Source organism: Pteronotus mesoamericanus, unplaced genomic scaffold (assembly GCF_021234165.1).
Source record: "Pteronotus mesoamericanus isolate MK-2021 breed Mesoamerican mustached bat unplaced genomic scaffold, CSHL_Meso_final contig_32, whole genome shotgun sequence".
NCBI lineage: Eukaryota > Metazoa > Chordata > Mammalia > Chiroptera > Mormoopidae > Pteronotus > Pteronotus mesoamericanus.
The window spans coordinates 13,722,175-13,733,893 of NW_026555134.1; the positions used below are offsets into that span (position 1 = coordinate 13,722,175).

An 11,719-nucleotide genomic window follows, 5' to 3' on the forward strand; every position below is an offset into this window, starting at 1 on the left:
TCTCATTGCAGGATTTTTTTTTCAAGAGAAAAAACATCTTAACGTCACGTGTAAGTCTGAGCCACATGACCCAGTAACAGCTGTCACTCACCCTAGGAGTACTCAGATGCCATTTATAGGAGCAAGACCACATGGAACATCAGCTGGACATTGATCAAAGCTCAAAAATCCACCTAATCTGAGTGTTCTACAATACGCAATGACCATGATGCACAAATAAAAATACAATATCAAATATTCATCATTGTGTGAGCTATAGCTACAATATAAAAAACTTAGGTCTTTTTTAAAAATGAAAAAAAAATTTCTATTACAGCTTTATTTTAAACATTTTCAGTTATATTTTTATATCTTCTCACTCACAATAGATAGCAAAAGATTGCCTTCTTAAGTATCTTTAGATAAAATATATTACTTGGTGAAATGTTTGCACTCTGAAGTGTACTTTGCTATGTATGAGTTCAGATAAGAGAATGAAACAGTGTTTTGGCAAAATCCTAGTTGAAGATTAAGACTTGGATAGTTTCCATATTTATTTTAAAATATTGACACCTGGTGGGTAAAATGTGAGGACAAAAAGAGAACCAATATTATTCTTTTTCTTTTACCTTTTTGTTTAGAATGAAGCATTCCAATCCCAGAGAATGGTTTTCCATTTTGAATTCAAAGTGTGTGGTCCTGAGGTTGAATTCTTTCCAGTCCAGGGAGTAGCCTGTGGCTGAGACAGCACTTAAAGATGAAACAAGTTGGGAGGAGAACCTTAACCGAACTACAGAGATGGCCAGTGATAAAACAAGTTCCTAGAGATCCTTTGGCCCCCACAGAGGTGAAGGGCAGCCAGAATTATCAATGTGAAAACTGCCCTCCCTGCATTGCACACACTGGGCTTCTAGGAGGGTTAAGGAACTGTTAACATGTATATGTAGTTGTAGTTCACGATATCTGTCTTCACCACTCTCTGTGACTGTTCTATTTCTGCTTTAACTTTATTCCAAGGATGTCAGCAGCAACTTTCTGAAAACAAGCAAGACAGAGTCTCCTGTTGAGACAAGGTGGCTGCTAAAACAATTTTCCTAGCAAAACCTTGTTTTTCAGGTTTTACTGTTTGCATATGCTCCAAATCAATTTTATTGCCACTGAGGCAAGCAGTGGCTTAGTTTCTGACTCCTCCCTTGCTTTCTTCACCACTGTATACCAGTCTTGTAAATTCTCCAGGCTTTGACAATTCGTTATATCCTATTCCAAGAGGATTCCCTGTCCTCCACAGATATATTTACCTAACATCTTGCCTCTTATTGACTGCCCTCCCCTATCCCAAACTGGAAGAGTAACATTCAAGTTTCATGGCAATGTTATGCTTTTCAAAAAAGAAGTCCAGTCTCAAAGTTTGTTGGTACTGTTTCCCAAAAGTTTCCTGAGCAAAACACATAGCTAAGGTGGTCTTCCCAGCAACAGCATCTCTCAGCATGACGACTCTCAGTTGCAGGACCTAGCTCTCCTCCTCAGAGTCTGTGGAGCTCTGCCCCCCAACCACAGATGCAGAGGGAGGAATCGGGGGAGGGGCTCTGACAGCAGAGGGAAGAGGAAGGGCTGCATCTGGGCACAGCCCCCCTCACCCCGCCAGCCCAGGCGTCTCAGAGACCACTGGAGGAATCTGGAGCACATTACTCTCTGGGTACCATCTTGCCCTCACTGTAGTTTTGATTTGCAATTCCCCAATAGTGAAACTGAGCATCTTTTCACACATCTGTTGGACGTTTGTATGTCTTGGGAGAAATGTCTGTTCCGGTCCTCTGCCCATCTTGTAATTGGAATGTTTGTTTGTCTGGTGTTGAGCTGCATGAGTTTTTTATACATTTGAATATTAACCCCATGTCAGAGCTGTTATTTGCAAGTATCTTCTATTTGGTTGGTTGCCTTTTTGTCGTGCTGGCAGTTTGTTCTGCAGTGCAAAAGCTTAAACACATATTGCTATGTTAAAGGTGAATCATTGTAGCAAACCTTTGTTGATGGTGCCTCATTGCATAAAAATAACTATTTGTCCCTCTCCACTACACACAACTGCTGTATGAGGGTCAATTAATGATTCTAGCAAAAAAATAAAAAACCCTCTACACATTTCCTATCATATGTTACAAGAGGGGTGGCTAATGCAATATGAATAGAAAAAGTCGGAGGAGGTTTCCAGAAAAGCTCCCTAAGGGGTCTAACTCAGCTGATAAGTATAGCCTTTCTCCCTTTCCTTTCCTCCTTCTGAACTAGGGCATGAAAGCTGCATGATGGCTTGTACAAATAAATTTAGGCTGGAAATGGAAAAAAACATTCTAAGCAGTGATAGTACAAAAGAAAAAAGAAAAAGAGCTTGGGATTTGAGAGCCTGTGAACTACCGCACTATTTTCTGGCTACCTGAAAATATTTATAATATTTTAAAATGATGTTATGCAAGTTTTCAATCATATCACCAAGCCTATTTTTGATTTATATATTGTCAAATATATATTAACAGAAGACTTTCAACATAATTTCAGAGAACTGGATGCAAGAGTGGAAAAAAATTTTAAATATCCATTGGGTGGTTAAAATACAAGGTTGAAAAAAAATTAATGGCTTAATATACAATTTGCATAATTAACCACAGCAGTATGGGAAGATGGCATGTATTATTACACTAATATAATGCATGTTTTGGTCTGCTTCTCTTTGACTGAAATGATAAGGTGGTAAAAATAGAAGCCAAAACAAACCTTTTAATCTTCATAGATTTTTGTCAATAAAATTATGACCATTTCTTTCAAACCTCCAGGGAAGCCAAAGCTAGTTTTCATTTAGGAAGATCTGGCAGCCCTCTATAGATTATAATCATGTGTGTGTGTGTGTGTGTGTGTGTGTGTGTGTACTATTTTATGAGTAATAAATCTGTTCTAGTAGAAATTCTATTTAGCGTGTTCTATTTTATAGCTAAAATACTCCTACTAATAATGACAATAAGCATTATTAATTACCTAAAGCTGTGTTCAAGTATATTATATTACTGCAGATTTAGTAAATCTATTCCTCAAAAGAACCCTCTGATGAAGGCATTATTATTATCCTACTTGAGGAAACTGAGGAATGGAGATGCATGTCAGTTGCCCAAAGTCCAGGAGATAACAAATGGAGTTACCAGGATTCAGACATGTGCAATTTATTTTCAGCGTGAGTACATTTAATTACTTGTCTTCTCATATTATACTGACTTTTACCAACTAATAATGGGTAAAAATGTCTAAGACATTTTTCTTAAATAACCCCTTGCCAACCTCTTCGCCACTTGTTCCCATGCTACCGCCTCCTCTGTGTGTCCTGTGTATTCTTCAACTCGTTCACTTTCACTGTAAGAAACTAGATATTTATAAATTGTCCCCTAAAGAACATCATCAATTCTTTGAAGGTCAATTTTAAGGCAATTATTTAAAAGAAAATAAAATTAAGCTGGTCTGTGGACAATCATACATGAATATTAACTTTAAAAATGCATGGTTTTAATACTTTCATTCTGATGTTTCTTCCAGCTCTGTACTTCCACGTCTCTGATAGATTCGACACTCCACAATATGTTTTCACCAATTCGTTCTGATCCCATCACCTTTTAAAACCAGCTTTTAATACTTTTATATTTGCTTCTGACCACTCCACACTTGAAGCTACCAGCTTCTTTAGGTTTATACCCACTTGCTCAAGCCTTGATAAACATTCCTTGTATGCTAACTTACTTATGTGAAGCTAGATTAAAGTTTGACTTCTGCTGATCTGTCCTTTTCTGCTCTCTCCACAAGCTGTATCACTTTATGTGTGAAACCACATGTTTTCTCAACAGTACCTGATTTTGTCCCCAACTCTCTCTTTTATTCCAATAATGAACCTGTTTTATGCCAATTGAACATGTTCTGTCTCGTCGTACTATTCACTCTCGTCTCTTCTTAATCTTTTGTCCAATGCCTGTGAAAAGCCTCCCAAAAACATCCCAAAAGGCAGACAAGAAGGTTATGAGACGAGACATTTTCCAGTTACAAAATTACATGACTTTTAAAATATAAAATTTAAGATACTATTTTATATTGATTTAAGAAGTAAAAACAAGGAACATGTAGCAAGGACTCATGGACAAAACCAAAGGGCTTCAAAGAGCTGAGGGAGGGAAGGAGGGAGGGGGCAAGGGAAAGTGGTGGGGGGTAGGCAGAGACAAATGTATTTGAAAAAATAAATTAAAATAAAATTAAAAAAAATTAAAACAATACTACTACTACTAAAAAAAGTAAAAACATAAAATCAGATGAGCATGTTGCTAAAGATTGAATATAATTTGAGTACTAATGATTGATTTTCTTCTTTAATTATAATAAGGTACTAAGTACTTGCTCATGGTATTCTAATAAATTCTACTATTGCTAGTTATATCCTTTATGAGTAAGGCATTAAATCTAGTAATGCTTATTTACCTAAATATTTGAAATAATTTTTTTAGAAATAAAGAAGTTATTCTACAAAATGAGGTTATAGTATATATCACTGAGTATTAACTAAAAATTTATTTGTATTTATTCCTATTTATTCCTATTTATTAAAATAGGATTTATTCCTATTTGGGTACTTTGGAGAAAATGGAGGAATTCTCAGTTGAAGAAGGAGAGATGAAATGGGAAGAAGAGGGAAGGCGGAGAAAGGGAAGGAGAAGGGAGGGCAGGAGATACTGGGCACATAAATTTTGAGAGTAGGTACCTATGAAAATAACAAAACTTTTCTTTGTGGTTACTCCTTTTTCATAGGAACCTGTTCTAATAGTGAATATAGGATACCTGCAGCATTAAATGGAAAAATTGCAGGCAGAAGCAATGGGATGCATAGAACATTCGATCGCAGTACACAGAGATGGAGTGAGCAGGGGTAGATGCAGATGCTAGGCATGAAACCCTGACCGTCCACTACTACATTTTTGTTTTCTTCTGTGTTTATAACCCCTAATCCTTTATTTTCTACATATCATCTGATAAACACACATAATTTTTAGCAAAGATATTATACTAAATATGCTATTTTACCTTGATTTTAACTTGCTTTTAAGTCCAACAATTTACCAGTACTTTTTATAACATGTTATTATGATTATTATTAAAATTGATCACTGCATTGTTTTACTGTATTGATGAACCATGTAATTTGTTTGACTAGCTGCATTGTCAGACATTAAACTCTGCTGCTAATCAATGCTGCAATAAACTTCCCCATTCAAAACTTCCCCATTTTTGAGCTCTTGTCAAATTCTTTCTTTATTCCTCCCAAATTATATTGAGATATATTGACATATAACATTGTGTAATTTTAAGATGTAAAATGTATTGTTTTAAACATTTACATACTACAAAATAATTACCACAATAGTATTAGCCAACACCTCTGTGTCATTACATAACTACCATTTGTTTTTTCATAGTAAGGGCATGTAATATTTACTTTCCTAGCAACTTTCAAGTATATAATACATTATTGTTAACTATAATGACTATATTATACTTAGATCCCTAGAACTTATTTCTCTTATAACTGGAACTTTGTGCCCTTTAACCAGTATTTCCTCATTTTCCCCACCCACTGGTAACCACTTACATCTCTTACATTTTCTTTCTCCATCCATCCATTAAGAGGCACTTAGTTTCATATCTTGGCCACTGTGAATAATGATGCAATGAACGTGGAGGGAAGCTATCTTGTTTAGATCCTGTTTTCATCTCCCAGAAGTGGGATATTGAGTATGTGCTTACCTAAGGACACACCAGCTCTTTCCCTGGAAAAACTGAGCAGTGCACAATAAAAATATGATAATGGAAATATATGTCTGATTTAGCCCTATTGTACCATCTAAAGTTTCATGTTCGGTGGGGAGAAGAGCCTTGCCATTAGACTCATCACGAGTCAGTGTCTAAGGCTAAGTTACAGCTCAGTTATATGTTAGAGCAATGAGAGCATTTTCCTCATTAGTGTTTTTTTGGGGGAAAAACCAGACTCTGTCAGATGGGATGGAGCTTAGATCCAAACATTGCTGTTGACTAGGACTGATTTTCTCAATTTTTTTCTGTGACCTTGTCATCTCATCCAGACTGTATTTTTGTTGTTTCTGTTGTAGCTATTTTTTATATAAATATATGTTATTGTGTGAGTATTTTCTCAAGAGTACTAAGTAGCTATTGTTTAGAATTTTCTCCTATTTCTTTGGGAAGTTACTTCTTAAAATGTGTTCATTTTAAATTATTTTTACATGTTATATTTACATGCTTTTGTTATTACAAATGTTTCACAAGTAACTTTAATTTTATCCTGTTAGGTAAGTACAAGTCAAAAAAATTATGCCCTCTATTTTGCCCAAAATTATGTGACTGAAGTTGACTTGGGTGTACCTGTTTGGGCAACATTTTGCATAGGGATCTGTAATATACTTGTGATGGCCAGGACATATAGTTTTATATTTATTATTTTTATTTTTTTAATTTTAAAATTGTAGTTGGTGTAAATATTATATTAATTTTTGGGGTATAGCCCTGTGATTAGACACTTATATAGCTTACGAAGTTATCACCTAAATGTAGTACTCATCTGACATCATCCATAGTTATTACAGTATTATCCATATTTGCTATGCTGCACTTTACATCCCCATGGCTAATCTGTAACTACCAATTCGTGCTTCTGAATCCCTTCACCTTTTTCAGCTCCCTCCTACTTCTTCCCCTCCATGAACCGTCAAAATGTTCTATGTATCTATGAGTCCGTTTCTGTTTTGCTTGTTTGTTTTTTAGATCCCACATATAAGTGAAATCATCTGGCATTTGTCTTTCTCTGACTTATTTCTCTCAGCACAATACCTCGTATGTCCATCCATGTTGTTGCAGATGGCAAGATTTCATTCTTTGGTTTCTATGGTTGAGTCATATTCTATTGTATATATGCACCACTTATTTATCCACTCATCTATTGATGGACAATTGGTTTGTTTCCATATCTTGGCTATTATAAATAGTACAGCAATAAACATATGGATGTATATGTCTTTTCAATTTAGTTATAATTTCATATTTGGCCCCAGTAACCTTATGGAGAAAGTAAGTAGCTAGAACTACATGTATTTCTGTTGTGGGTCCTGATATTTACACTATTTTTTTTCACACCACAACACAGCTATGTATACTTTAGAGCTTCAGCAAATTTTGAGAGCATATTTTTCATTCACAGTAGGGATTTATTTTGATTTCTGAATGTCTTCCCTGATTGGAAATAACTGGCCACATTATTTAAAGTCTTACTAGCCAAAGGTTTAGCTTTGTCTTTAGTTTGGTGAGTATGCATGTATTTTTCTCCTATAATACCAGTATGGAAGAATCTGCACGGATATTGGTCCCCACAACTTCTATGGCTAAATCTTTGGACAGACTTCTGCACTGCAGTTCTACCCATGTCTATAGCACTAATATTTTTCCTACAGCCTTGTAATTCAGGCTGCAGATTAAATTCAGCTGTGTTGTACAAGGGGCGCTTCCAATGTGCTGGGTCTAGTATCAGTTAAGTCCTACCCACAATTCCGGCATACATTCCTTACAATTTGGTGAGGTTTATACAATTTGCCAGTTTCTTCTTCTTAATTGTCTCTATTCTACCATTCTCTCTGAAAGGCAGTTGTGTCTTAAATCCTGATATCCTATTTCAATTTGTTCTGAATTCCACATGTATGACACAAATTACTCGCAATTTCTAGCAAATGATTGGCATTTCAACTTAATATTAACATTGATTTTTTTCCCCTCAGGGTAAGTAGCACTTCAAGACTTCCCCATTTTATGATAATGAATGAGACTGAAGTTTCGTTAAAATCCAGAATTAGCCTGCATCATTTACTAACATAGATGACTTTATGTTCCAAAGTCTTCTTCTCTCCACATTTTTTGAAGTTTCTCAAAGAAGTGCACAGCTGTTTTTTTGTTTATGCAGCTTTGTCCTTTGTCAGTATACACTGACCACTAAAGGACTGTAATACATTTTCTGCTATATGGTCTATATAACATTTGCTTTAAATTGCTAAATATTTTAATTTCTACTCAGCATTCTATTCAACCAACAAATAATTTGGCAACAAGGTAATTATTAACCAAATCATGCATTGCTCATTGATGCTATATATTCACTTGCCCTTTCTCAAATATAAAAGCATATTTGCATTTTATAACTACACAGATTTTATTTATTGCTTTCATTTAATCTTTAGAACATACAATTCCTACTTTGTTATTTTTATACACACTGGTTATTTTAAGCCAAGCTCCACAATTGAACAACTGGCCCCTGATAATCTCTCTCCCCGCTCCACCCTATACACACACACACACACACACACACACACACACACACGCGTGCACACACACACTCATGACCCACATTGTTAAATCTCAGTTGTCTCAATCATAAAACTGCTAAGAGAAAATCCTGAGACCTGATGCCACCAAAACTTTTATCGTTGCCACAGCTTGCATTTTAGACCTAGCTCACACTGTCTATGTAATAGAGCTTTTGCTGGCTCTAAGTGTATTCAATTTGACCTCATGGTAAAGATCTGTTGATTTTACAAGGTAAATTTATTTCTCAGAAGTGAGTTTTTTCCTTCTGTATTATGTCTAACCATGTGAGTCCCATAACAGGAAAAACTGCCCGGACTCAACTGTTACAGCTTCCTAGCGGTATGATGTATTCAACCCACACACCATCTGTCATTTTCTCCAAATGCCTTAAATAGCACTGAAAAGCTGGGCTGGACTGGGTTCTAAGGTCAGCACTTCCCTCTAGTTTTTGTGAGATAAAGAGTGTGCAGGATCACATTTATTTCATCTTAATAATAATTACATCTTCATCCATTTCCATACAAAAGCTTAGTAAAGACCACCTTATGAAGGTAAGAACTAAATTTTGTTATCTCGAGAAACTGACATGGTTTCTGGACTGCTACTAACCTGCTTATGTATTTGCTCTCTCAACCTCTTCCCCAAAATCTCAATGGCAGAGTTTATGTCTTTTACACTAAGTGCTGCATTTCCTGCTCTCGCTTCAGTGCCTGGAACATAGGAGATACTCAGTGCTATTAGCTGAATAAATATATGTCAATTTGATGAATATATAGAGGGGCTTTGACCTGTCGATCCTCCTACCCTCCACTCAATTATTATTTTAAATAGATCTATGGAAAACAGAGTGATGAATGCAAGGACATAAAGACACCTTTAAGTTACCTCAAAGCTAAGCCCCAGGTTCAGTAAAATATTGTAAAGTGCTATTTTGTTCCTTTTTGTCTTTTCAGCCAGTTTCAGAAAGGCATCAAAGGAGAAACCGGGGAAGTGTTTAAGCCTGTTATTATATCACTGTCTTTTCAAGGAACTCCCATTTTCTTTCCCTGAACTATCTTTTGTCTACTTTGGTTTCTCTTACATTATATAGTCTACATTTTTTTCTTACCATTTCAGACTTTTTCTTCTTAAGAGTGTAATTCTTTTTCCATGGCACCATCCTGAACTTTTTTTCTTTTCCTGGTACATAATCTCTCTGGAGAACCACCTGCTAAACATGTTACTGGATATCCCTCTACCGCCTCAAATATATCTCAAACCAAATTCATTCTATTTTCCCCAAATACTTTTCGTGTTCCCCAAATCTTTAAATAACACTTTGAAACTGTCAGTTCCCTAAGCAGGAAGTATTTTTATTTATACTTATCATTCAATCTATACTTTAGACATGGGAATAAAAGACCCATTTGCTTAGTACCTACTGTATTTCAGGGATTGTGAGATACTCGAAAATTTTTTTAAAAAAATCAAATAAAACACGGCTTCTGAACTTTAGAAAGATAAGTAAATAAGATACTATTTTTGAATGCTGTGATATATAGGGATAGGGGACACCTAAAGCTAACTTTCCTTTGCATGCTCTTAAGATTATTTATTTATTGCAAACTCTTAAGATTAACTAGGCCATGGATAGAAATTTCATAAGGTCAACTTCACACAAAGAGTCACATTTGTGAAACAAGTATTTTTTTACAGTGTTTTAATCTCAAAATTCTTTGTCATAAGAAAACATATTTCAGGCTGTTGTCAAACATTTGGCGACTGCAGCTTATGAAACTTTCAATTTCATTTATCTCATTCTTTTTTCCACAAGAGGAAGATAGCAAAGACTCATTAATTCTATGCTATGGCTTCTCCCAGAAAAATACATTTAAATTCCCTATGGAATCAGTTTAGTTCTAGGAAAAAAGAGTACATAATTACAGTTAGGCCTTATTAAGTCAGAATTTGCCACTGTATAAACATAAAAAAAAGCTCTTCAGAAAACTACATCAATTACATACATATCTAAATGTCTCTTGAGATTATAATGCTGTTCAATAAACAGCCTTCTTTGATAAATTCAGCACTTTACATTTCTCTTTTTAAAGTCCAATATTTGTGTGTAAATTATATACAAAAATCATTTGGTCAAATACATCAATGGGTTACATTATATGTATAGATTCTTTCTTCCCTTGTTTCTGGAGTATTCATAATGCAGTAAATGTTTTAAAGAGTATTTAAAGTAATGGAAGGACCAAATATACGATGGACAGATAAAGAGGAACGAAAGAGAAAGAGAGAGAGAAAGAGCGCGTGCACACGCGCGCATTAGATTAATCTATTAAGAAACTAAGGAAGATTGCCCTGTCTGGTGTGGCTCAGTGGATTGAGCACTGGCCAGTGAACCAAAGGACCATCTGTTTGATTCCCAGTCAAGGCACATGCCTGGGTTGCAGGCCAGGTCCCCAATAAGGGGCATGTGAGAAGGTCCCCAGTAAGGGGCATGTGAGAAGCAACCACACATTGATGTTTCTATCCCTTTCTTTCTCCCTCCGTTCCCTTCTGTCTAAAAGTAAATTTATAAAATCTTAAAGAAAAAAACCTGAGGAAAATCTTGATTGTCTGATATTCAGAGAATCTCAAATCACTTAAACAAGACAATAATCAACTTTCACAACTTTGTATGACTTCAGCTTTTAATATTGAATGTTATTATTCATTTATACCTGAATTACGTTTCTTTTCTGCCTGATGAGTTAGTCCTGTATTCTGCCAGCAGAATTTATCTGCAGCCTCATTGTTTGCGTCTTTCTTCCAGATTCGGTCATTAGGAGCCACCCTGGGTTCGTGATCCAGACAAACTGTAAGCAGCTCTTCATTGGTGTGCATGCAGTTTCTTCGCCTAGAAAGCACCATCACCTTCACCAAGTCAGCTGGACAAACTTATTTTATTCTTCTAAAAATACTCAGATACCACCTAATCCATGATTCCCTCCTTTACCTCTGTCTCTGCCTGATAAAACAGTTAAATTTCCCATCACCTAAAATCTTGAGTGTTTTTTATAACCATATTGAATGCATGTTTTGTTTGCATTTATTTGTTACACATTTGCCTTTCTCACTCTACAAACTAGTAATTGTGTTTTATTTAAATTGTATCTATACAGCTCTATTTAGTGTCTGGCATAAATGTTGCTGAACTAAAATAAAGAGTGTGAGAAGGACATACTTGGTTCTTTAATGGTGGATTGAAAATAATCAAGTTACCAGCGAGAGGGAGCGCTGTGCCAGCTCTGTGACAGAATGTGCTTCT

The 11,719-nt window shown here is 35.6% G+C and overlaps 1 pseudogene; it reads right to left on the reverse strand.

The window, feature by feature from the left end:
• Nucleotides 1–846: 846 nt before the first annotated feature.
• LOC129072511 (ras-related protein Rab-28-like) lies at nt 847–11,322 on the reverse strand (annotated as a pseudogene).
• Nucleotides 11,323–11,719: the final 397 nt, after the last annotated feature.